The sequence below is a fragment of the Stegostoma tigrinum genome, chromosome 4 (assembly GCF_030684315.1).
Source record: "Stegostoma tigrinum isolate sSteTig4 chromosome 4, sSteTig4.hap1, whole genome shotgun sequence".
Lineage (NCBI taxonomy): Eukaryota > Metazoa > Chordata > Chondrichthyes > Orectolobiformes > Stegostomatidae > Stegostoma > Stegostoma tigrinum.
Genome location: NC_081357.1, coordinates 81,538,500 through 81,564,256, shown reverse-complemented (window position 1 = coordinate 81,564,256; position 25,757 = coordinate 81,538,500). Strand labels below are relative to the sequence as shown.

Sequence of the window (25,757 nt, the reverse complement as noted above, 5' to 3'; positions counted from 1 at the left end):
ATGGTTGCGGTGCCTGGGCCCGCCGGCGCGCCTTTCTCCTCGCTTTCTGGACCATCGTCCACTCCCCTGGGTCACCTGTTGCCTCCTCCATCGACTCTGGGTTGTCAGGGGGGAGCGGAGCCTGCAGGGGCGCTTTGCTGGCCTCGGGTCTGTCCTGCGGGGCTGGGCCCTCCTGAACGACCTGGCCCTCCTGCACATTAGTGGGGTCCTTGCAGGGCCCTGGTGCCTTCCTCTCCTCCGGGGGACATGCCCCGCATTGCCCCTGCCGGCAACCTGGGCATGGGTGGTCCCCCGCCGCGGGCATGCCCTATAGAGGTGGCCCACTTCCCCGCAAAAGTTGCAGCATTTTACTTGTGGGCAATCCTTTGGAAGGTATCCCTCCTCCCTGCAGTTCCTGCAGATGGTGGCTTTGCAGTCGGCCACCACGTGACCTGACTTACCACAGGCATGGCAGACTCTAGGTTGCCCTGCTTAGGTCAGGCAGCCCTTGCTCCCGCCGATTGCGAAGCTGGAGGTGGGCGTATGATGTTCCCATCCGCGCCTGTCCTCAGCGCCACCTTGACCTGCCTCTTACTGGTCCAGATCCCGAAGGGGTCCATGATGTTGGTTAGGTCCCCTTCCACCTTCACGTACCTTCCAAGGAAGGTCAGGACATCAACTGCTGGCACATGCGGATTGTACATGTGTACTGTCACCATACGGCTCCTCTGCACCGGCATCACGAACAGCGGGACAGCGGTCAATACAGAGAGGGGGCCCTCACCGCCTTTCTCCTTGAAAACCTCCAGGCGGCGCTCGCAAAACTTGGCACTCCTGAAGGTTACATCGTAAAATCCTCCTCCACGGAAATCCTGCAGGCAGTAAATGTCCACAGCAGCGAACCCACAACAGTCCAACAGGACCCTCTTCACAAAGAAGGTGCGGTCCACAGGTGCACCTTCATCCACCTTCTTCACGGAAATGCGGATAGTGTTCCGGACCCCCTGACCCGGGGCACGAGCACTCGCTGTCGCCATCGTTGCAGGTTGGCTGCTCCCCTGAACCAGCGTTAGGCCGAAGCCAGCATTAAGATCCACCGGTTGCAAGGGTGCACAGCCAACCCAACGTCTTCCTTCCACCTCCAACACAGTCGCGCTCTCCCCTTCTCAGTCCACAAAAGAATGGGTCTTTATTTCTGCCTGTTTGTCCAATGTAGCGTTTGTCACAGTTCATGCAAGGTATTTTGTAGATGACGTTCATTTTGCTTGTCCAAAAAAAAACACCTTGCAAGAACTGTGACAAACACTACATTGGACAAACAGGCAGAAAGCTAGCCATCAGGGTACATGAACATCAACTAGCCACAAAACAACATGACCCATTATCACTCGTATCCTTACATACAGATGAGGAAGGACACCACTTTGATTGGGACAATATGTGCCAGCAGTTGATGTCCTGACCTTCCTCGGAAGGTACGTGAAGGTGGAAGGGGACCAAAAGAAAAATGCTGCAACCTTAGTGGGGAAGGTGGCCACCTTTATTGGGCATGCCCGCAGCGGGGGACCACCTACGCCCAGGTCGCCGGCGGAAGCAATGCGGGGCAAGCCCCCCCGGAGGAGAGGAAGGCACCAGGCCTGTGCAAGGACCCCCCGAATGTGCAGGACGGTCAGGTCGTGCAGGAGGGCCCAGCCCCGCAGGACGGACCCGAGGCCAGCAAAGCACCCCTGCAGGCTCTGCTCCCCCCCGACAACCCGGAGTCGATGGAGGAGGCGACAGGCGACCCAGGGGAGTGGGCGACAGTCCGGAAAGCGAGAAGGAAGGCGCGCCGGTGAGCCCAGGCACCGCAACCATCAGGCGGGAAGAGGCAGCTACTGGGGGGCTATAAGAGCTCATCTGACGAGGGAGATTTGGAGGAGGCCCGCCCAAAGCAGAAGCTACAGATCTCAAGGGAGAAGGAAAGCAGCACCCCGCTTCCAGGTGACGGGAGGCGTCCTGATGCTCTGTCCGACACCCAGCCACGCGCCGCTGGAGCCCTGGAGGCCCTCCCGGAACCTTCAGGCGGGAAGGAGGAAACAGCGTGTCCCCAGCCTGACCCAGAGCCGGACTCTCCTGCCTCCGTACCCCCAATGGGGGGATGCCACCCGGAAGGCAGCACGGACGGTTTCCTGAGCCCGGAGAGCGTCCAGCAGTTAGCCCGGACAATGGGCATGAAGGGACAGATGGAGGGGCTGGACCTTGGACTAGGGGAGGGTACTGAGGTCACTGCCCAAAATGGGGGTACAAATCGCGAGCATTAATGTGCGCAGCATCAAGTCCACCGCAAGATGTGTGTCCACGTTGGCCTACCTGACCACCGTCAAGGCAGACCTCCTGTTTCTACAGGAGTGCAGGATACCGCACCTCAGCAGGTACGGGAAATGGTCGGGCACCTGGACCTGTGGGCCTTGAATCTGGTCGGGGGGTAATGACTGTCGCACCTCGGGCCTGGCTATTCTGCTGCGGGGGCGGAACTTCACCATCTCTCAAGTTCAGGAGGTGGTGGGGGGGGGCGCCTCCTAGTGGCTGATGTCACCTACAGGAACGCTCCCCTGAGGCTGATCAATGTGTACACACCAGCGGTACGGAGTGAGCAGTTGGCCATCCTGCAGCGGCTTCTACCCCTGCTGGCTACGTCCAGGCCGGTCATTCCAGGCGGAGACTTCAACTGCATCATCGATGCAGATGGAAGATCCGGCGTGGGGACAGCGGGTGGGGGGAGTCAACCGGACATCACGTCCAGATTCCTGGTGGGCACGGTGCAGGACGCCAAGCTGCTCAACATCTTCAGCACCCCTGCAGACGGAGCGCAGCGGAGATGCACCTGGTCGCAGCCAGACGGGTCTATCCGGTCAAGGATAGACTTCCTGTTTGTGTCACGGGCGTTCTCGGTCAGGTCCACTGGCGTCGAGCCAGTGTTCTTCTCTGACAAACTGCCTCCTGCTGGCCGACTGTCACTTACAGGATGACCAGCAGTCGGCAAGGGGATGTGGAAGCTCAACACGACTCTGTTGACCCCAGAGAACGTCGAGGAGCTTAAGAGGAAGTACGCTGGTTGGAGAACCGTGAAACCCCTCTTTGAGTCTCCGGGCGACTGGTGGGAGACGGTGAAGGAGAACATCAAGAGGTTCCTTGTCCTCAAGGGTGTTCAGAAAGCAAGAGAGAGGCGGGGAAAGCTGTCGCGACTCCAGAAAAGGGTGCAGAACCTGCTCCTTCTGCAGTTGATGGGGGTCGATGTCACAGAGGACCTCCGCGAGGTGAGGGGCCAGTAAGCCTCGCTCTTCGCTGCGGAGGCCTCCAGGATATTCTTCCCGTCCAGGGTCTGCTCCATGGAGCAGGACGAGACATGCTACTGTTTCTTCTTTAAGAAGGTGCACAAAGAGAGCTCTGTGCTTAGCCGGCTGAAGGACGACGATGACACGGTAACGTCATCTCGGCCTGACACTTTGAGGATCAGCAGATCCTTTATGCCAGACTGTACGACGCGAAGCCCACGGACTGCACAGCCTCAGAGTCGTTCCTGTTGTCCATCATGGAGGTCTTAAGACGACAGCACGAGGGAGTGGCTGGACCGGCCAATATCCCTGGACGAGCTGACCAGAGCCCTCGAGTCCTTGGAGAGGAATAAGACTCCCTGGAGTGACGGCTTACAGGTCGAGCTGTATTCCGCTCTGTGGGACCTGGTCAGCCAGGGCCTGCTGGAGGAGTACGATAGTGCGCTTCGGGCAGGGGAATTGTGCAAGGCCATGAGGAAGGGCATCATCACCCTCATTTACAAGAGGAAGGGGGAGAGGGAAGAAATTAAGAATTGGCGTCCCATTTCACTATTGAGCGTGGACTACAAAATCCTGGCCAAGTTCATAGCCAACCGGGTCAGGTCTGTCCTGGAGTCGGTGATTCACCCTGACCAAACCTGTGCTGTGCCGGGCAGGAAGATCGCTGAGAGCGTCACGCTCATCAGGGATACGATCGCCTACGTGCAGGACAGGTGGGTGGACACCTGCCTCATCAGCCTGGACCAGGAGAAGGCCTTCGACAGGGTCTCTCATGCTTACATGAGGGACGTCCTCTCCAAATTGGGGTTTGGGGAGGGCATCCGCAATTGGATCCGGTTGCTCTACACAAAAATCGTTAGCTCAGTCTCGATCAACGGGTGGGAATCGGACAGTTTTCCCATCAGATCTGGAGTCAGGCAGGGCTGCACGCACTCTCCTGCCTTATTCGTGTGCTGTGTGGAGCCATCAGGAAGGACGTGAGCCTGAAGGGCCTGACTATCCCAGGCAGCAGAGGCCTTCAGGTCAAAACCTCCCTGTATATGGACAATGTCGCCGTCTTCTGCACCGATTGTCAATCGGTGAGTACGCTGTTGGACATCTGCGGCCAGTTTGAACAGGCCTCGGGTGCCAAAGTCAATAGGGGTAAGAGCGAGGCCATGTTCTTCGGGAACTGGGACGACCGCTCCTTCATCCCCTTCACTGTCAGGACAGTCTACCTGAAGGCGCTGGGTATTTGGTTTGGTGGAGCTGGGGCGTGCACTAAGACTTGGGAGGTGCGTATCACCAAACTGAAGCAGAAGCTGGGCAGGTGGGCGCTCCGGTCCCTCTCCATCGTGGGTAAGAACCTGGTTGTCAGGTGCGAGGGGCTTTCGGTACTGTTATATGTGGCGCAGGCCTGGCTTATTCCCTGGACCTGCGCCGCTGCAGTCACCCGGGCCATCTTCCACTTCATTTGGGGGTCAAGGATGGACCGGGTTCGCAGGGACACCATGTACAAAGACCTGGAAAATGGGGGAAAGGTCGTACCGAACGCCACCCTCGCCCTGACGGCTAACTTTGTGTGCAGCTGCATCAAGCTGTGCGTAGATCCTCAGTACACAAACACCAAGTGTCACTACTTACTGATGTTCTACCTGTCCCTGGCACTGCGAAGGATGGGCCTGGCCTCGTTGTCGCGGAACGCTCCGAGTAGTTGGACCGTCCGGTACCACCTGTCCTTCATGGAGAAATTTTTGAAAGGAAACACCTTTGACCACAAGGCTGTCAGGCAGTGGTCAGCACGTAGTATCCTCGAGACCCTTCAGGAAAAGGAGAGGGTGGATCCCGTTGTGTGGTTCCCCACGCAGACTGCCAAAGTCGTTTGGCAGATTGCCTCATCGCCAGAACTTTCAAACAAGCACAAGGACATTGCTTGGCTGGCAGTGAGAGGGGCTCTGCCAGTGAGATCCTTTATGTATGCCCGGAATCTCTGCGCCACTGCACGCTGCCCTCGAGGCGGCTGCGGGGGTGACGAGTCTGTCACCTCCTTCTGGAGTATGCGTATACGCAGGAGGTCAGGAGGGGGATGCAGTGGTATTTGTCGAGGCTCGTCCCGAGCAGCTCGTGACACGGGAGTCCGTGCTCTACAGGCTGTTTCCCGGGACGCACACTGAGGCCAACATCAACTGCACCTGGAGGACCATCAATGCGGTGAAAGACGCTCTTTGGTCTGCCCTCAACTTGCTGGTCTGCCAGCTGAAAGGACTGACCCCGACCAAGTGTTGCAGCCTGGCGCACTCCAAGGTCCAGGACTACATGCTGAGGGACACGCTAAAGCTTGGGGCAGCCGCTGCCAAGGCGTGGTGGGGAAAGACCACCATATGAAACCCCTCGTCCAGAATAGTAAAAAGGGCCCTATCTGGTAACTGGGCCCAGGTGGCGCCTTCCCCAACTAGTCAGGGGGCAAATGGGGACTGTGCGGGAAGACGACTGCTGGGGTATTTTCTTTGCTTTGATTTTTTTCTTCTTTGTTTTGTTTTTGCCTTTAGTTGGTGTACGTACCCCCGGGTAACCCGAGCGGCTTGCATGACTGGGTAGGTGTATAAATTTTTTTTTGTACATTCTATGAATAAAGTATATTTTTTCAAATAAAAAAAGGTGATGAAACGTCTGAAAACGAACCTTCCAGCTCAGCGAGCAAACTCACATCCAGAACCTCAACGTGAGCTACAAATCTTCTCAAAACTCGCTAGTAAAATGGGTGCACGGAGGATGAGTGGCTGGTGTGTAGTGAACTGTGGGTTCTAATGCGTGCATTATAATCCAACTGTCAAATTGATTTCATTTGAGTAAAGCAGAGCATCTGATCCTATTGATATTTCTATCAGCATTAAATCAATGAAAAAAAACTTTACTTCCAAAATGGCCTAGCTCTCACCCCCAATCCTTTTGCCAGAGCTGTTGGTGACAAAAAAGGCATGCCAAACATTTTCACTGGCAAGTGAGTAAATTGCTTTTGATGACAGTAGAGGCGTTCAGAGCTCACCAAAAGTTTTCAATTGAGGCCTGAAATCCCATTTAGACAAGCACCAACAAAATAAAAAACACAACAATTTGGAAAAGCAGGGACAGATTAGGGATAGTCAAAATGGCCTGGGAAATCTTGTCTCACTACCTTGAAGGACACAGCTGAGGAAATTGTCAAGACATTGGTCATGATCTTCCAAAAATCACTTGAGTCAGGGAGGATCCTAGATGGATGACAAAATGACTAATGCGACACCCTATTGAAGAAGGATGGGAGACAGGAAGCTATTGACTGGTTAGTGTGACCTGGGTCATTCGAAAGATTTTAAGAGTCTGTTGTTAAGGATGAGATTGTAGAGCGCTTGCTAAGGGGAGCTTAAATTCCCTACAGTGTGGAAACAGGCCCTTTGGCCCAACAAGTCCACACTGCCCCTAGAAGCATCCCACCCAGGCCCATCCCCCTGTAACTCACACACCCTTGAACACTACGGGCAATTTAGCATGGCTGATCCACCTAGCCTGCACATCTTTGGACTGTGGGAGGAAACCGGAGCACCCGGAGGAAACCCACACAGACACGGGGAGAATGTGCAAACTCCACGCAAGCAGTTGCCCGAGGCTGGAATTGAACCCAGGTCCCTGGCGCTGTGAGGCTACAGTGCTAACCACTGAGCCACCATGTCACCCTTAGATCATGCCTTATGAATCTTCTGGAATTCTTTGTAAAGATAATAAACAAGTCAGACAAAGGAGAGCCATTGGATGTGGGTCTATTTGGATTTCCAGGAGGCCTTTGACAAGGTGCTGACTGGAGGCTGTTAAATAAGACAAGAGCCCATGAAGTTAGGGGTAAGGTACTGGTATGGACACAGGATTGGCTGTCTAGCAGAAGGCAGAGAATGGAGATAACGAGGTCTGTTTCTGGTGACTAGTGAAGTTCCTCATGCATCTGTGTTAGGATCACGAACATTCATATAATACATCAACAATCCGGACAAAGGAATTGAGGGTATTATTGATAACTTTACAAATGACACAACGATAGGTGAAGGGGCAGGAAGTGCTGAGGAAGTCATTTGGCTTCCACCATGTGGGGAGATAATGTGGTAAAATCTAGGAGCCTGTCAGAAGGATCAGGGGAAGAGGTAGTTCCGTATCCCTATTCAATGGTCCATGAATGAATAACATGTGCCAATGGCTTTGGGACCACTGCTGGAAGATGAATCTCACCCCCATTCCCCTCAACTTGCTGGGATCTGTCTGATTGATCTCCAGCACAGTAAGAACAAAACTCATCACGTCTTCAAGGGCACCTTCCTGACATTGTTGAGGCTGCCAAATCATCATTCTTTTATTGGACCGGCAGCTCTCGGAGTCAAGCTGATATCCTCAACCGGACAGTGGTCTAGCAGAGGTCTCTCAATTAACCATCATTGGTAAAATGATTATGAGAGTGCCACTGCCTGCCAGTAGTGTAATGCATACAAAATAAACTAATCACAAATATGCATTCACTTAATGCCTCTCCAGGTGACTTTCTCCTGGTGCTTCTTTGAGGTGTTGCCTAGTGACTAGAGCATGATGCCCACCTTTAGTAGAGAAAACTGTATATGACCTTGGAGGATGACCAGGAGCAGCTGTGGACATAAAGGATCTGAATTTAGATTGCACCATCTTGTTGAAAGGCATAGTAGTCTGGGAAGGGTTGCTAACAGTGAGAGTAAAGCTTCTGGCAGAGTTACACGATTAGGAGCACGAACGCTTTCATCCTGATGGAGCCTTTGTCACTCTGCCAAGATAGCATTTCAGAAGTTCCAGTGTTCCATTACAGCACAAATTGCTGGAGTGCCTCTTTGAAAACTTTGATAACAACCATGAATGACATCAAGATAATAAAATGTGAGGCTGGATGAACACAGCAGGCCACGCAGCATCTCAGGAGCACAAAAGCTGACGTTTCGGGCCTAGACCCTTCATCAGAGAGGGGGATGGGGAGAGGGAACTGGAATGAATAGGGAGAGAGGGGAAGGCGGACCGAAGATGGAGAGTAAAGAAGATAGGTGGAGAGAGTATAGGTGGGGAGGTAGGGAGGGGATAGGTCAGTCCAGGGAAGACGGACAGGTCAAGGAGGTGGGATGAGGTTAGTAGGTAGATGGGGGTGCGGCTTGGGGTGGGAGGAAGGGATGGGTGAGAGGAAGAACCGGTTAGGGAGGGAGAGACAGGTTGGACTGGTTTTGGGATGCAGTGGGTGGGGGGGAAGAGCTGGGCTGGTTGTGTGGTGCAGTGGGGGGAGGGGACGAACTGCCCAGTTCGTCCCCTCCCCCCACTGCACCACACAACCAGCCCAGCTCTTCCCCCCCACCCACTGCATCCCAAAACCAGTCCAACCTGTCTCTGCCTCCCTAACCGGTTCTTCCTCTCACCCATCCCTTCCTCCCATCCCAAGCCGCACCCCCATCTACCTACTAACCTCATCCCACCTCCTTGACCTGTCCGTCTTCCCTGGACTGACCTATCCCCTCCCTACCTCCCCACCTATACTCTCTCCACCTATCTTCTTTACTCTCCATCTTCGGTCCGCCCCCCCCTCTCTCCCTATTCATTCCAGTTCCCTCTCCCCACCCCCCTCTCTGATGAAGGGTCTAGGCCCGAAACGTCAGCTTTTGTGCTCCTGAGATGCTGCTTGGCCTGCTGTGTTCATCCAGCCTCACATTTTATTATCTTGGAATTCTCCAGCATCTGCAGTTCCCATTATCTATGAATGACATCAATCTGGGGTTGCAAGAGGGCAAGATGAAACTGCATGACAGCCTACTGATCTTCTACTGCAGCACTTAACCTTCTAGTGAAAGCTGTTTTGTCACAATCTACCTAGAAAAGCCCATAGATACTCAAGTCCCACTACTCCAGGATCATCACAAAAGTTACAGAGTTAATCAAATTACTCAAAATTTTCAATTTTACCATCTGATCAACTCAGGCTAATGGAAAACGCTGAACAGATTTTTGTACTTAGCAAAAAGCTGTTACTTATGACAAAACTGCCAGTTCTAACAACAGGCAACTAAATGTGAATTATAATTTTTTACTCTAACTTGAACTCTGTCCCTTCATAAATATTCACATACACACATTCAGACACAGTCAAATAAAAAATGTCATACATGAAGAAAAATATATTAGGTAAACACAGGTGAATGGCATCAGTCCATAGTATTCAACACACTTTTCTTCTGAGAACTTCTGATTTCGGATATTCTTCATTTCAAGTCCCTTCAGTTCTGTAGGAAAACATGGGGTGGTTGGCACAATAATTGTTCAGTCACTGGCTAGAGGCAATAGCTTCTTGGGAAATGCTGAGTAAATACTGGCTATTCTCTAATCTGCTGTTACTTCTCTGTGAGGAAAGAAAGGATCTTTTTAATGTCTGTTGCCATATTGTTCACATGATTGGCAATCCACTTGTCCAGGATCTAGAGAGTGATCATGCTGAGCACTCCTGACCCACACAACTGGTCCTGACTGAAAATCTAATGAACTCTCTCTGGGTCACACGCATGCATGCACATGCACACACACATGCACACATAGTGCCATTTTGTTTTCTTGATTCATTCACGGGATGAGGGCTTTGCTAGCTGGGCCGTATTTATTGCCCATCCTTAATTGCCCAGTGGGCAGTTAAGAGTCAACCACATTGCTGTGGGTCTGGACTCATGTAGGCCAGACCAGGTGAGGATGGCAGATTTCCTTCCCTAGAATCATAGATCATTTAAACCCCATAGTGTGGAAACAGGCCCTTCAGCCCAACAAGTCCACACGGAACTTCAGAGGATCCCACCCAGACTCATCCCCCTATAACCCACCCAATCTACACATCCCTGAACACTATGGGTAATTTAGCATGGCCAATCCACCTAGCCTGCACATCTTTGGATAGCGGGAGGAAAGCCACACAGACACAGGGAGAATGTGTAAACTCCACACAGACAGTCGCCTAAGGCTGGAATCGAATCTGGGTCCCTGGCACTGTGAGGCAGGAGTGCCAACCACTGAGCCACCGTGCTGCACAAAAGGACATTAGTGAGCCAGATGGGTTTTTCCAACAATTGACAATGGATTCAAGGTCATCAAATGTGTTCAAATTCCACCATCTGCCATGGTAGGTTTTGAAACCGGGTTCCCAGAACATTATCTGATCTCCGGATTAACTATTCAGCAATAATACCCCTAAACCGTCACCTCTCCATAAAGATTACATTGAGTTTAGCAATCCTTCCCCAATGCTCAAACAAGGCAACAGTGTAAACACAACTCATCTTAAATTCCAGAAACTTTTTTTTAAATTGCAATTTTTGCTTGACTTAAAGCAACATCCTTTTCCCAGTTTGTTCCGCACTCAAAAATAAACAAAGAGGAAAGGATGTGGCCTTCACAGTCTGCACTACATTTTAAGCTGAAACATCAGCTATTTGGTATTGCGTCATGGTTAGTTCTAAAGATAGGCTTATGAATCTGGTGATCCACTCCATTTCGGAAAGAAAAGGTTCCAAGATCTGAGCAAAACTTTGTATCAAGTTGATGTTGGTTTCCTCCATGTTCCTTGACATTAATCATGTTTTTCCAATGCACGAAAGCCTTCTTCTGTCACCTGACCCACTGCAGTCAGCATCAATATTCTCCTCAGCAGAGTTCATGTGCAGCCTTACTCTCTGTCGAGTTAGTGCCTGTATTATGTCTGCTTCTTCCTCACCTCTCCTCACCCAAGCCACTGTGCTCCTCCCACCAGTAGACCCTCTGCACTTATGTGTTGTGTCCACCCTCCACATGTAGGTTCCTCATCTATCCTGGCATCTTAAGGATCAGTCTCTAGGCTGATATTGAAAGAGTTAATTGGGTGATGGTGACCTTTCATTTTCGCTAATTTTTTCTAGGTGTCTGAAACGATAAATGGACCTGACTTACTTTGCAAATGAGGGGATGAATGCATGCTTAAATCAGCTGCAGCTTAAACACCTCCAATTAATTCCTGCTGCCTCCATTTGTGAGCTTGTTTCCTGTAAGAAGACAGAAATGTGTCATTGATTATCCTATAATATGTTTGGGTTTGAATAGCTGTTAGCACGTGCAAGCTTTAGGTCAAATTAAGCTACATGAGATAAAGACAAATGGTAGGTTCAATCCTAATTGATGGAGATTGTTGGTTGGTGGGCACGGTGCATGAGGCCAGTGTGCAGGTGGTGAAATATGGAACGTGAAGGTAAATTTACTGGCCTTGAAAACTCGTGTGGAAATTTCAACATTATCCTGCATTGCATCTTGGTTCTTTTGACTCTACTCCTTGCATCGACTTCTGCTACAATTTTTCCCATTGCACAGGACCATGAAAGGACACTCCATCAGCTCCCGTGGATACAGGAGATCTCTTCTTTCTACGTCTTCTACTGAGCCTCCATTGAATTGTCTTGACAAGGGCTCTGTACCATTCTTGAATCTTTCATGGCAGATTTTTGAAAAGAAATCCCAGTATCTTTTCCAGCAGGTTAGAATTAAATAGTGTGAGACTATTATAACACCCAGCTGATTGCTGATTCATGGAGTTGAAAAACACCATGGAAAATGCTTGCACAAATCAATCATGATAATCAACAGGCAACACATTCAGATGCTGCCTGTTTCACAGTAAATAAGCTTGGGTTGCAACATAATCCTTGTAACTATTTTTACAGTTTATCTAATTTAATCCTGATCACCTGTAAACTTTGACAAGATTCTCTGTCTCCCTACCACATATACCAGAAGAGTAGCAGAATCCCCAGAGAAATGGCACTGAAGAATATTTTCAGATTTTTCTCTATTTCTCTGCAGCTTCCACCCATTGTAACAGGAGAATCTTCATGCAATATCATGGCTGCAGGCAACTTTTTGATTCATATAGCCATGGATACAGTTCTGTTTGTCATTCTGGTTGCAACACTTGAAGCAGCAGCACCACTTACAGGACTGGGACATATCAGTCACAGCTTGTGGCAGGTGATAAAAGAACTAATAAGGAAAAAGTGAGGGATAGGAAGAACTGCAGATGCTGGAGTTAGAGACAACACAGAGTGGAGCTAGAGAAACACAGCAGACCTGACAGCATCAGAACAGCAGGAAAGTTGATGTTTCATGTTTGGCCCCCACTGATCTGATTGTTGTAAATGCATGTGTCCATGACAGCATTTGCATGAGAGGCCACTATACAATGCTTGAGGAGACATATCTAGCTTGCTTGGTCACTGATATGGTTTTATATTGGATAGTGCAGTTTTCAACTGGTCTGGCTCCTTTGCAACAACTGATGTCTCTATGTCCTGATATTTTTGTTATGAAACACATCTAAGAACCAGAATTATTCATCTTTTTTGGAGATTGTGACTTCCCTCCATGGCCAATATGGTCCATGTGATTCTCTCTATGAGTGATGAAGCCTAGACCTAAATCTGTTTGGGCCTTTCTCCCCACCAGCTCCTTGACATCTCTGATGACAAGGCCCCCACACCCCAACCCACCCCAGTTTTGGTGTCAGCCTCAATTCCCCTGCTACCATCATTATCAGTGCCATGTTGCTTTATGCCCAAGGGAAGCTCCATCAGTGTTCTCCCAAACTTTAACACTGACATGCCCTGCTCCTGTTTATATCAAAGGAGTAAAGAGTCAGCCTATCAATCTTGATGGTTGACTATCAGATAGTTTGAAGATCCAACAGTGGCCATACCATTTTTTAAAAGCTCATACCTGAGAATCCATAATTCAGTATGGGCCATCAGCAAAGGAAGAATTCCACCACAAACTGTAATCTCAATGTCTGGCATATCTCTCGAGGCAATAAACCTTGGTTCAAGGAGGATTGTGGGAAAGTGTGCCAGGAGCAGTACTAGGCATAACTAAAAATTAAGTGTAAACAACCTGATGCTACAACATAAGATTGCATGCACTGTTAAAAATGGAAGTTGTATGCACTTGGCAGGAATAGCTGGTCTTACAACTAATGTGTCAGTTCAAAGCTTAAACTTGCATTATCATATTAGGCAAATCAATGCCTAGCATATTAAGATCATTCCATAAATATTTACATCCACTACATCAGAGCACAGCATATGAGTACAAAAGATAAAGCTGAAGTATTTGCAACCACTTCAGTTGTAAGTGCAAAGAGAATGAACCATCTTAGGCTCTTCCTGATGTTCACACCATGAGAGAAACCAGACCTGTCAGTTAGATTATGATATCAGGATATCAGGAAATGGCTGACTAGATACAGCAAAAGCTGTAGGCCCCACCAACATTCCAGTGGTGGTACTGAAGACCTGTGCTACAGGACTAGCCAAATGTCTAGATAACTAGTTCCTGTACAGCTAAAACACCGCCATTGATGTGGAGCATTTGCTAGGGATATCATGGCCATAAGGGAAATTTAAATCCAATCCAGCAATTACTAACCTACCCATCTATTTTAATCATCAGTAAAATGATGGAAGGGGTCATTGGCAGCTTTGTCAAGTGGCACTTAATCACAAATGACATCCTCGTTAATAAGACCATAAGACATAGGAGTGGAAGTAAGGCCATTCGGCCCATCAAGTCCACTCCGCCATTTACATCATGGCTGATGGGCATTTCAACACCACTTCCCTGCACTCTCCCCGCAGCCCTTGATTCCTTCTGAGATCAAGAATTTGTCGATCTCTGCCTTGAAGGCATCCAACATCCCGGCCTCCAGTGCACTCTGCAGCAATGAATTCCACAAGCCCACCACTCTCTGGCTGAAGAAATGTCATTTCATTTCAGTTTTAAATTTACCCCCTTTAATTTTAAGGCTGTGCCCATGGGTCTTAGTCTCCCCGCCTAACGGAAACAACTTCCTAGTGTCCACCCCTCTATACTCACTTTGGATTCCTCCAGGATCTCTGAAACATAGTCATCTTTACAGCTTTGGTCTAAATGCTAACCAAAAAGCAGAAGTCAAGAAATGAGGGATGAGTGACAGTCCGTAACATTAGGGCAGCATTTAGCCAAGCGTGACATCAAGGAAGCCTAACGAAACTGTAGTTAATTGAAATCAGGAAAATTCTCCTCTGAATGGAGCTGTAACTAACACAAAGGAATTTAATTATCATTGTTCAAAATTAATCAATTCAACCCATTGCAGTGCAACAGAAATTGCTAAGAATAGTGACTGAAGTGATCTTCAGTTGTTTCATCAGTGTATTTCCCTACATCATAAGACATAGGCAGAACACAAAAGCAGGTTCTTCAGTATGAGCAGGTAGGAACTGAATTAAAACAGAACTACAAAGATCTCGATCTTTGCATTATCACCTGAGTTACATGCATAACGGCATTGGGCAAATCCGATTAGAGATTAATCAGATTAAAGGTACGATTGCAAGAAGTGGGGCATGGGCACCAGTACTGGTGAAAGTGATATCTATACCGATGAGATGGCTTCCAATGGAACCATACTGGGGCCAGTGTTCTTCTCAACCGCATAACTCGAGAAGTAGGGAGGATTTTAGACTAAACAGTAGAAGCAAAGAATCAAATTTGGGGAGATATGGTAAATCAGAGTTGAGACAAGACCAAAGGTAAAGTTATTAACATGGGATATGGAAAGCAGACCTTGCCACGAAGTGTTGGAGACGATGAACCTAACAAGTTGAACAACAGAGAAGTCTAGAATGTACAAGGTGAACTGTGAAGAATAACAGATATTGCTGGAGAAACTCAGCGGGGCTCGCAGCATCTGTGGAAAGTAAGCAGAGTTAACATTCTGGGTCCAGTGACCCTTCTTCAGAACTGATTGTAGCTAGGGAAATGTGAAGAGAGGGGATGGATGGAGGAGGGGTGCTAAAGGAGTAAGTGAGGGTGGAGATGAGTCGAGACAGAAAGAGAGAGACAGAACAGCAGGTGGGTAGACAAAAGAATGCATAATGATTAGCCGGGGATAAAGAAAATCTGATAATACGAACCATAAGAACCTTGGCTATTCACCCTATCCGTGTCCCTCATGATTTTATAAAGCTCTATAAAGTTACCTTTCAGCATCCAATGCTCCAGGGACAAAAGACCAGCCTATTGAGCCTCACCCTATAACACAAACCCTCCTGTCCCAGCAACATCTTGTAAATCTTTTCTGTACCTTCTCAGTTTTACCAACACCCTTCGAACAAAAATGCTAAAGGTTGTATCAAACTAAATGAAAGCATATAATGGCACAATGACAGCTGGCAGTTCAGACGATTAGATGGAATGTAAACAAAAACAAAGAAGAACCAAAAAGCAAAACAGGAAAGATCAGAATACGAGGGAAAGATTAGAATACAAGAGAAAGGGATTCAGAAATATAAAAACAGATAGTAAGAGAGTCCATTAATATTTGAAGAAGAATGCTAGTCCAATAGAAAGTGAGACTAGAAAATAAGGAAATGGCAGATGAATTGAAGAGATATTTTGCATCAGTCTTCAGGACAAAGGAGACAAGTAACATCCCATAGCAGCAATTAATTAGGAAATGGATGAGATGGAGGAACTCGGGAAAGCAGAATTATCTGGTTGCCATGGTGTAAGGGTGAGCACGCTGGTTTCTGAACGCTGTGATCCGAGTTCAAGTCTGGATACAGCCTGTTTCCGGGTCTGTTTAGTGCTGAGCCTCGGGATGTCTCGTTTTGCTCTGGTTGCCATAGTGTAATGGTGAGCAGGCTGGTTTCTGAACGCTGCGATCCATGTTCAAGTCCGGATTGTGAGAATATAGGATGACTTGAACAGACTAGGTGAGTGGACTGATGCATGGCAGATGCAGTTAAAAATGGATAAATGTGAGGTTTTCCACTTTGGTGGCAAGAACAGGAAGGCAGATTACTATCTAAATGGAGTTGTTAGGTAAAGGGGAAGTACAACGAGATCTAGGTGTTCTTGTACATCAGTCAATGAAAGCAAGCATGCAGGTACAGCAGGCAGTGAAGAAAGCTAATGGCATGCTAGCCTTCATAACAAGAGGAAATGAGTATAGGAGCAAAGAGGTCCTTCTGCAATTGTACAGGGCCCTGGGGAGACTGCACCTGGAGTATTGTGTGCAGTTTTGGTCTCCAAGTTTGAGGAAGGACATTCTTGCTAATGAGGGACTGCAGTGTAGGTTCACGAAGTTAATTGTCAGAATGGTGGGACTATCATATGTTGAAAGATTGGAGTGACTGGTCTTGTATACACTTGAGTTTAGAAGGATGAGAGGGGATCTGATTGAGAAGTATAAGATTATTAAGGGATTGGGTACTCTGGAGGCAGGAAGCATGTTTCCGCTGATGGGTGAGTTCAGAACCAGAGGACACAGTTTAAAAATAAGGGGTAGGCCATTTAGAACAGAGTTGAGGAAAAACCTCTTCACCAAGAGAGTGGTGGATATATGGAATGCTCTGCCCCAGAAGGCAGTGGAAGCCAAGTCTCTGGATAATTTCAAGAAAGAGATGGATAGAGCTCTTAAAGGCAGTGGAACCAAGGGTTATGGGGATAAGGCAGGAATAGGATACTGATTGTGGATGATCAGCCATGATCATAATGAATGGTGGTGCTGGCTCGAAGGGCCGAATGGGCTACTCCTGCGTCTATTGTCTATTATTAGAGAAGTTGCACTGAATAAATTTTATGAGCTGCAAACTGAAAAATACTAGAGTCCTGATGGATTTCATCCTAGAGTCTGAAAAGAATAGTTTGGTAAGACAGTTGATGCATTAGAATATAAAACATGGAACATTAGAGTGCAGTACAGGCCCTTCGGCCCTCGATGTCACTCTGACCTGTGAAACCAATCTGAAGCCATCTAATCTACACTATTTCATTATCATCCATATATTTATCCAATGACCATTTATATGCCCTTAAAGTTGGCGAGTGTACTGTTGCAGACAGGGCATTCCACGCCCTTACTACCCTCTGAATAAAGAATCTGCCTCTGACATCTGTCCTATATCTATCACCCCTCAATTTAAAGCTATGTCGCCTCATTCTAGCCATCACCATCTGAGGAAAAAAGCTCTCACTGTCCACCCTATCTAATCCTCTGATCATCTTGTATGTCTCTACTAAGCTACCTCTTAACCTTCTTCTTTCTAATGAAAACAGCCTCAGGTCCCTCAGCATTTCCTCATAAGACCTTCCCTCCATACCAGGCAACATCTTGGTAACTCTCCTCTGCACCCTTTCCAATGCTTCCACATCCTTCCTGTAATGCAGCGACCAGAACTGTACTCAATACTCCAAGTGCAGCCCCACCAGAGTTTTGTACAGCTGCAACATGACCTCATGGCTCTGAAACTCAATTCCTCTAACAATAAAACCTAAAACACTGTACGCCTTCTTAACACCCCTATCAACCTGGGTGGCAACTTTCAGGGATCTATGCACATGGACACCGAGATCTCTCTGCTCATCCACACTACCAAGAATCTTACCATTAGCCCAGTACTCTGTATTCCTGATACTCCTTCCAAAGTGAATCACTTTTCTGCATTAAACTCCATTTGCCATCTTTCAGCCCAGCTCTGCAGCTTATCTGTAACCTCTGTAACCTGCAACATCTTTCCACACTACCCACAACTCTACCTACTTTAGTGTCATCCGCAAATTTACTAACCCATCCTTCTATGCCTTCATCCAGCTCATTTATAAAAATGACAAACAGCAGTGGCCCCGACACAGATTCTTGCAGTACACCACTAGAACTGAACTCCAGGATGAACATTTCCCATCAACCACCACATTCTTGTAGCAAGCCAATTTCTGATTCGAACCACCGACTCACCCTCAATCCCATACCTCCGTATTTTCTACAATAGCCTACCGTGGGGAACCTTATCAAATGCTTTACGGAAATCCATATACATCACATCAACCACTTTACCCTCATCCACCTGTTAGGTCACGTTCTCAAAGAACTCAATAAGGTTTGTGAGGCACGACCCACCCTTCACAAACCGTGTTGAATATCCCTAATCTAATTATTCCTTTCTAGATGATTATAAATCCTATCTTTTATAATCCTTTCCCACACTTTACCCACAACCAAAGGAAGGCTGACTGGTCTATAATTACCGGGGTTGTCTCTACTCTCCTTCTTGAACAAGAGGACATTTGCTATCCTCCAGTCTTCTAGCACTATTCCTGTAGACAATGACGACGTAAAGATCAAAGCCAAAGGCTCTGCAATCTCCTCCCTAGCTACCCAGAGAATCCGAGGATGAATCCCATCTGGCCCAGGGGACTTATCTATTTTCACACCTTCCAAAATTGCCAACACCTCCTCCTTGTGAACCTCAATCCTGTCTAGTCTAATAGCCTGTATCTCAGTATTCTCCTCGACAACACTGTCTTTTTCATTTGTGAATACTGACGAAAAATATTGATTTAGTGCCACTCCTATCTCTTCAGACTCCACGCACAACTTACCATACTGTCCTGGACTGGCCCTAATCTTACTTGACATACCGAGAGAAAGGTTTAGGGTTTTCCTTGATTTTACTTGCCAAAGACTTTTCATGTCCCCTCCTGGCTCTTCTTAGCTCTCTCTTTAGGTCCTTCCTAGCTAACCTGTAACTCTCAAGCGCCCTAACTGAGCTTTCATGCCTCATCTTTACATAAGCCTCCTTCTTCCTCTTGACAAGAGATTCAACTTCTTCGGTAAACCACGGTTCCCTCGCTTGACCACTTCCTCCCTGCCTGACAGGTATTTACACATCAAGGACACGCAGTAGCTGTTCCTTGAACAAGCTCCACATTTCAATTATGCCCAGCCCCTGCAGTTTCCTTCCCCATCCTATGCATCTTAAATCTTGCCTAATCGCCTCATAATTGCCTTTTCCCCAGCTATAACTCTTGCCGTGCGGTATATACCTGTCCTATTCCATCGCTAAAGTAAACATAACCAAATTGTGGTCACTATCACCAAAGTGCTCAACTACCTCCAAATCTAACACCCGGCCTGATTCATTACAGTACCAAATCCAACGTTGCCTCGTCTCTTGTTGGCCTATCTACATACTGTGTCAGGAAACCCTCTTGCACACATTGGACAAAAGTTGACCCATCTAAAGTACTCAAACTATAGTGTTTCCAGTCAATACTTGGAAAGGTAAAGCCCCCATAACAACTACCCTATTCCTTTTGCTCCTATCCAGAATCATCTTTGCAATCCTTTCCTCTACATCTCTGGAACTTTTTGGAGGCCTGTAGAAAACTCCCAACCTCTCCTTTCCTGTTTCTAACCTCAGCCCATGCTATCTCAGTAGACGAGTCCTCATCAAATGTCCTTTCTGCCACCGTAATACTGTCCTTGACTAACAATGCCACACCTCCCCTGTCTTTTACCACCTTCCCTGATCTTACTGAAACATCTAAACCCCGGAACGTGCAACAACCATTCCTGTCCCTGCTTAATCCATGTCTCCGAAATGGCCACAACATCGAAGTTCTAGGTACCAACCCATGCTGCAAGTTCACCCACCTTATTCCGGATGCTCCTGGCGTTGAAGTAAACACACTTCAAACCACCCTCCTGCCTGCTGGTACATTCCTGTGATCTTGAAACTTTATTCATAACCTCACTATTCTCAACCTCCTGTAGCTACAATTCAGGTTCCCATCCCCCTGCTGAATTAGTTTAAACCCTCCCGGAGAGCAGTAGCAAATTTCCCCCCCAGGATATTGGTACCCCTCTGGTTCAGGTGTAGACCATCCCATTTGTAGAAGTCCCACTTACCCCAGAATGAGCCTCAATCATCCAGGTATCTGCATCCCTCCCTCCTGCACCATCCCTGTAGCCACGTGTTCAACTGCTCTCTCTCCCTATTCCTCGCCTCGCTATCACGTGGCACGGGTAACAAACCAGAGATAACAACTCTGCTTGTTCTAGTTCTAAGATTCTGCCCTAGCTCCTTGAATTTCTGCCAGACATCCTCATCCCTTTTCCTACCTATGTCGTTGGTGCCTATGTGGACCACGACTTGGGGCTGCTCCCCCTCTCCCTTAAAGATCCCAAAAACACGATCCGAGACATTACGGACCCTCGCACCTGGGAAGCAACATACCTACCATAAGTCTCTCTCGTTCCCACAGAATCTCCTATCTGTCCCCCTAACTATGGAGTCCCCAATGACTAATGCTCTCCTCTCTCTCCCTTGCCCTTCTGAGCTACAGGGACAGACTCTGTGCCAGAGACCTGTACCCCATGGCTTACCTCTGGTAAGTCGTTCTCCCCAATTGTATCCAAAAGAGTATACTTGTTGTTGAGGGGAATGGCCACAGGACATCCCTGCACTGTCTGCCTGTTCCCTTTCCATCCCCTGACTGTAACCCATCTACCTTTTTCCTGATGTGAGTTTGCTCGCTGAGCCAGAAGGTTAGTTTTCAGACGTTTTGTCACCATTCTAGGTAACATCATCAGTGAGCCTCCGACGAAGCGCTGGTGTTATGTCCCGCTTTCTATTTATCTGTTTAGGTTTCCTTGGGTTGGTGATGTCATTTCCTGTGTTGGTGATGTCATTTTCTGTTTTTTTCTCAGAGGATGGTAGATTGGCTCCAAATCAATGTGTTTGTTGATGGAGTTCCGGTTGGAATGCCATGCTTCTAGGAATTCTCGTGCGTGTCTCTGTTTGGGTCTCTGTTTGGCTTGTCCTAAGATGGATGTGTTGTCCCAATCAAAGTGGTGTCCTTCCTCATCTGTATGTAAGGATACGAGTGATAGTGGGTCTTGTCGTTTTGTGGGTAGTTGATGTTCATGTATCCTGGTGGCTAGCTTTCTGCCTGTTTATCCAATGTAGTGTTTGTCACAGTTCTTGCAAGGTATTTTGTAGATGACGTTCGTTTTGCTTGTTGTCTATATAGGGTCTTTTAAGTTCATTAGCTGCTATTTTAGTGTGTGGGTTTGTGGGCTACCATGATGCCAAGAGGTCTGAGTAGTCTGGCAGTCATTTCCGAAATGTCTTTGATGTAGGGGAGAGTGGTTATGGTTTCTGGGCCTGTTTTGTCTGTTTGTTTGGGTTTGTTGCTGAGAAATCAGCGGACTGTGTTCATAGGGTACCCATTCTTTTTGAATTCGCTGTTTAGGTGATTTTCTTCTGCTCTTCGTAGTTCCTCTGTGCTGCAGTGTGTGGTGGCTCGTTGGAATAATGTTCTAATGCAGCTTTGTTTGTGGGTGTTGGGATGGTTGCTTCTGTAGTTCAGTATTTGGTCCGTATGTGTTGTTTTCCTGTAGACGCTGGTTTGAAGTTCCCCATTGACTGTTCGCTCTACTGTGACATCGAGGAATGGCAGTTTGTTGTTGTTTTCCTCCTCTTTTGTGAATGTTATGCCAGTAAGGGTATTATTGATGGTCTTGAAGGTTTTCTCTAATTTGTTTTGTTTAGTGATGACAAAGGTGTCGTGCAGGTAGCAGACCCAAAGTTTGGGTTGGATGACTGGCAGAGCTGTTTGTTCAAGTCTCTGCATTACTGCCTCTGCTAAGAACCCTGATATCGGAGATCCCATGGGTGTACCGTTGGTTTGTCTGTAGGTTTGGTTATTGAAAGTGAAGTGGGTGGTGAGGCATAGGTCCACTAGCTTGATGATGTTGTCCTTGCTGATGAGGTTGGTGGTGTCTGGTGTATGTGTCTTTGGTTCTTCTAATAGTGTAGTCAGTGTTTCTTTGGCCAGGTTGATGTTGATGGATGTGAACAGGGCTGTTACGTCAAAGGAGACCATTATTTCATCCTCTTCTATCTTGGTGTCTTTGATGGTGTTCAGGAATTCTTGGGTGGAGGAAATGGAGTGGCTGGAGTCTTTTACTAGGTGTTTTAGTCTTTGGTGTAGTTCCTTGGCTAATCTGTAGGTTGGTGTTCCAGGTAGCGACACTATGGGTCTGAGGGGGGGCTCCTGGTTTGTGAATTTTGGGTAGTCCGTAAAAGCATGGTGTGTTGGATCCATCTGGTTTCATTTTTTGGAAGTCTCTCGTTTAATTCGTTTTTTGAGTAAGGCTGTGATTCGGTTCTCTAGTTGTGGGGTCGGGTCTGTCGCCACCTGTTGAGAAAGCGAACGCACTGCTTGCAGATACTGACATGTACCAACAGGTGGCGATAGACCCGACCCTACAACTAGAGAACCGAATCACAGCCTTACTCAAAAAACTTCAAAAATCCGGAGAATTAAACCAGCCACAAAACGACAAGACCCACTATCACTCGTATCCTTACATACACATGAGGAAAGACACCACTTTGATTGGGACAACACATCTGTCCTAGGACAAGCCAAACAGAGACACGCACGAGAATTCCTAGAAGCATGGCATTCCAACCGAAACTCCATCAACAAACACATTGATTTGGAGCCAATCTACCATCCTCTGAGAAAAAGAACAGAAAATGACATCACCAATGCAGGAAATGACATCACCAACCCAAGGAAACCTAAACAGATAAATAGAAAGCGGGACATAACACCAGCGCTACGTCAAAGGCTCACTGATGATGTTACCTAGAATGGTGACAAAACGTCTGAAAACTAACCTTCCAGCTCAGCGAGCAAACTCACATCCAGAACCTCAACCTGAGCTGCAAATCTTCTCAAAACTCACTACCTTTTTCCTGAACCTGAGGTGTGACTACCTCCCTGTAACTCATTTCAATTACCCCCTCAGCCTCCCAAATGATCCGAAGTTCATTCAGCTCCAGCTCCAGTTGCCTAATGTGATTTCCGAGGAGCTGGGGTTGGGTGCACTTCCCACACATAAAGTCAGTGGGGACACTAGAGGTGAACCCTACTGCCCACATTCTACAGGAGGAGCATGTAACTGCCCGAACATCCATTCCCACTGTTCTGAATTCCCAAACAGATTATTGACAAAAAAAACTAGTAACTTTACCAAATCAGCACTGAGAACCTTTTTTTGGTTCGAGGAGGAGGATAGGTGGGAGACACGACCTAAGTAATGTTTCGGGTAATGCAACCGCCCAAATATATTACCACACCCCGTGTTGGCTCTTGCTCAGCGTGCACCACACTGTGTAAGTCTTTTAAAATGAAAAGCTCACCTTCCCAGCAGTCCCCTCGCGCTCTCTCCTGACTCCTGCTGCTGAACAAATGGAGACCACTGATTCCATGAGGTAAGTATTTTAAAATGAAAAGCTCACTGTCCCAACAGTTCCCTCGCCACCTTCCCAGCAGTGGTCCCCTCGCATTGGTTTTACTTATCCAAAATTCCCCAGATGGCCCCATTAGAATATAACAATAATGCACATAATATACAAATGTTCACATGTATGCACATTTATACAAAAAGAGGGAAGGAGGCAGAAAGCAAGAAGCTACAACCAGTTAGCTTAACATCTATCAAAAGAAAAATATTATTAAAGAAGTTATAGCAGGGACCTGGAGATTTTGTAAAAGGGAAATCGTGATTGATCAATCTATTAGTGTGCTTTGAGGAGGCAACACAGCTTGCAATAAAGCAGAACCAATGGATATGTTATACTTTAATTTCATGAAGGCATTTGATACGATGAAACATCAAAGGTTATTGCAGGAAATACGAGCCCATACTGTCAGGGATATTGGTGTATTGGCAGGGATCAAGGATTGGCTGGCTAAAAGAAAGCAGAAAAATGGCATAAATCTTTTTCAAGTAGGCAAAATGTCAGGAGTGATATGCCACAGAGATTTGTACCTGGCTTAGACCAAAGAGTAGGTTGCCAAGGTTGCTGACAACACAAAGATGGGTAAAAGTTCTGAAAAAAGACATAAGGTGGCTGCAAAGACATACAGATAGGTTAAGTAAGAGAGCAAAGAGATGACTAATACTGTAAATGTGGGAAGGTACGAAATCGGCCTTTTTGGCAGGAAGACTAAAAAAAAATTATCTAATGATGAGAGATTGCAGAGTTCTGAGATGCAGAGGGACCTGGGTGTCCTTGTGCATGGATTACAGAAGGTTATTATACAAATACAGCAAGTAGTCTGGGGTACTGTTCACCAATTCATTCATGTTAGCACGGATGTAAATTCATTGAAAGCAGTTCAGAGAAGGTTTACTCAACTGATAACTGGAAAGGGTAGGTTGTGTTATGAGGAAAAATATCTATTGGAGTTCAGGAGATTAAGAGGTTATGTAAAAAAAATACAAGATGTTGAGGGATTTTGACGGTGTAAACATGGAGAGAGTGGATATAAAATTGGCTCTCTTCTGGTATTTTATCTGCAGAAGAGAAAGACATATCAACTTGCCCTTCTGAGATATTATTGGGATAACATCCCATTGATTTCTATATTTCTGTAAATTAATGTCCTTTATCTGCCAACACATAGGTAGGCAGACACTGCCTTAAGCTTCATGCCTGAATAGAATTAGGGTTAAACTGTGCAAATCTTTATCTTCCTGCACGGGGGTATGTGGAAACTGTCTCAAATAAGGTTAAATGAAGAGCACTTGTAAAGATGTGAGACTTCTGAAGTGTGTAACTTCTGTTTCTGACAAAGGGGCCAGGGCACTGAGTTTTGTTCAAGCCAGACACTTTGGCAGCTTGAAATTACATTATGCCACTTCAGCAACTTGAAATCGCCTCCTGTCATTAGCAGTCACTTTGCGAACGGTCGATGCCATATCCTGGTCTCTTTATGTTTTTCATGTAATAGTTGTTTTGTATCATGTCTTTGTCTGTTGTAGTAATGGTTTCATGTATCTTAACATTGTGAGATGTAAAATTGCTTTATGTAGTATGCACTTGAACAGATAATAGACAATAGGAGCAGGAGTAGCCCATTCGGCCCTTCGAGCCAGCACCACCATTCATTATGATCATGGCTGATCATCCACAATCAGTATCCTGTTCCTGCCTTATCCCCATAACCCTTGATTCCACTATCTTTAAGAGCTCTATCCATCTCTTTCTTGAAAGTATCCAGAGAGTTGGCCTCCACTGTCTTCTGGGGCAGAGCATTCCATATATCCACCACTCTCTGGATGAAGAAGTTTCTCCTCAACTCTGTTCTAAATGGCCTACCCCTTATTTTTAAACTGTGTCCTATGGTTCTGAACTCATCCATCAGCGGAAACATGTTTCCTGCCTCCAGAGTATCCAATCCTTAATAGTCTTATACGTCTCAATCAGATCCCCTCTCATCCTTCTAAACTCAAGTGTATACAAGCCCAGTCGCTCCAATCTTTCAACATATGATAGTCCCGCCATTCCGGGAATTGACCTCGTGCACCTACGCTGCACTCTCTCAATAGCAAGAATGTCCTTCCTCAAATTTGGAAACCAAAACTACACACAATATTATGTATAAAAGGTATAAGGTATAAAAAGCGGGGACTGTCCGCCGCTCGGGGAGAATTGCTTACGAGGCTCTGCACTCTGTGCCAGGTTGAGTACAGAGATTCTCCACAGCTTGTACTTG

The 25,757-nt window shown here is 47.1% G+C and overlaps 1 long non-coding RNA gene across 3 annotated transcripts in view; it reads right to left on the bottom strand.

Annotated features, from left to right (window-relative positions):
* LOC125452866 (uncharacterized) overlaps nucleotides 1-25,757 on the bottom strand; it is a 129,097-nt gene that overhangs the window by 73,083 nt on the left and 30,257 nt on the right. For 2 of the 3 annotated variants that reach the window (XR_009445696.1, XR_009445697.1), the window contains exon 3: nucleotides 11,265-11,356. The exons of the other annotated variant lie outside the window; for it this stretch is intronic. This is a non-coding gene — a long non-coding RNA (uncharacterized LOC125452866). The remainder of the gene's footprint in view (nucleotides 1-11,264; nucleotides 11,357-25,757) is intronic. 3 annotated transcript variants of the gene reach the window in all.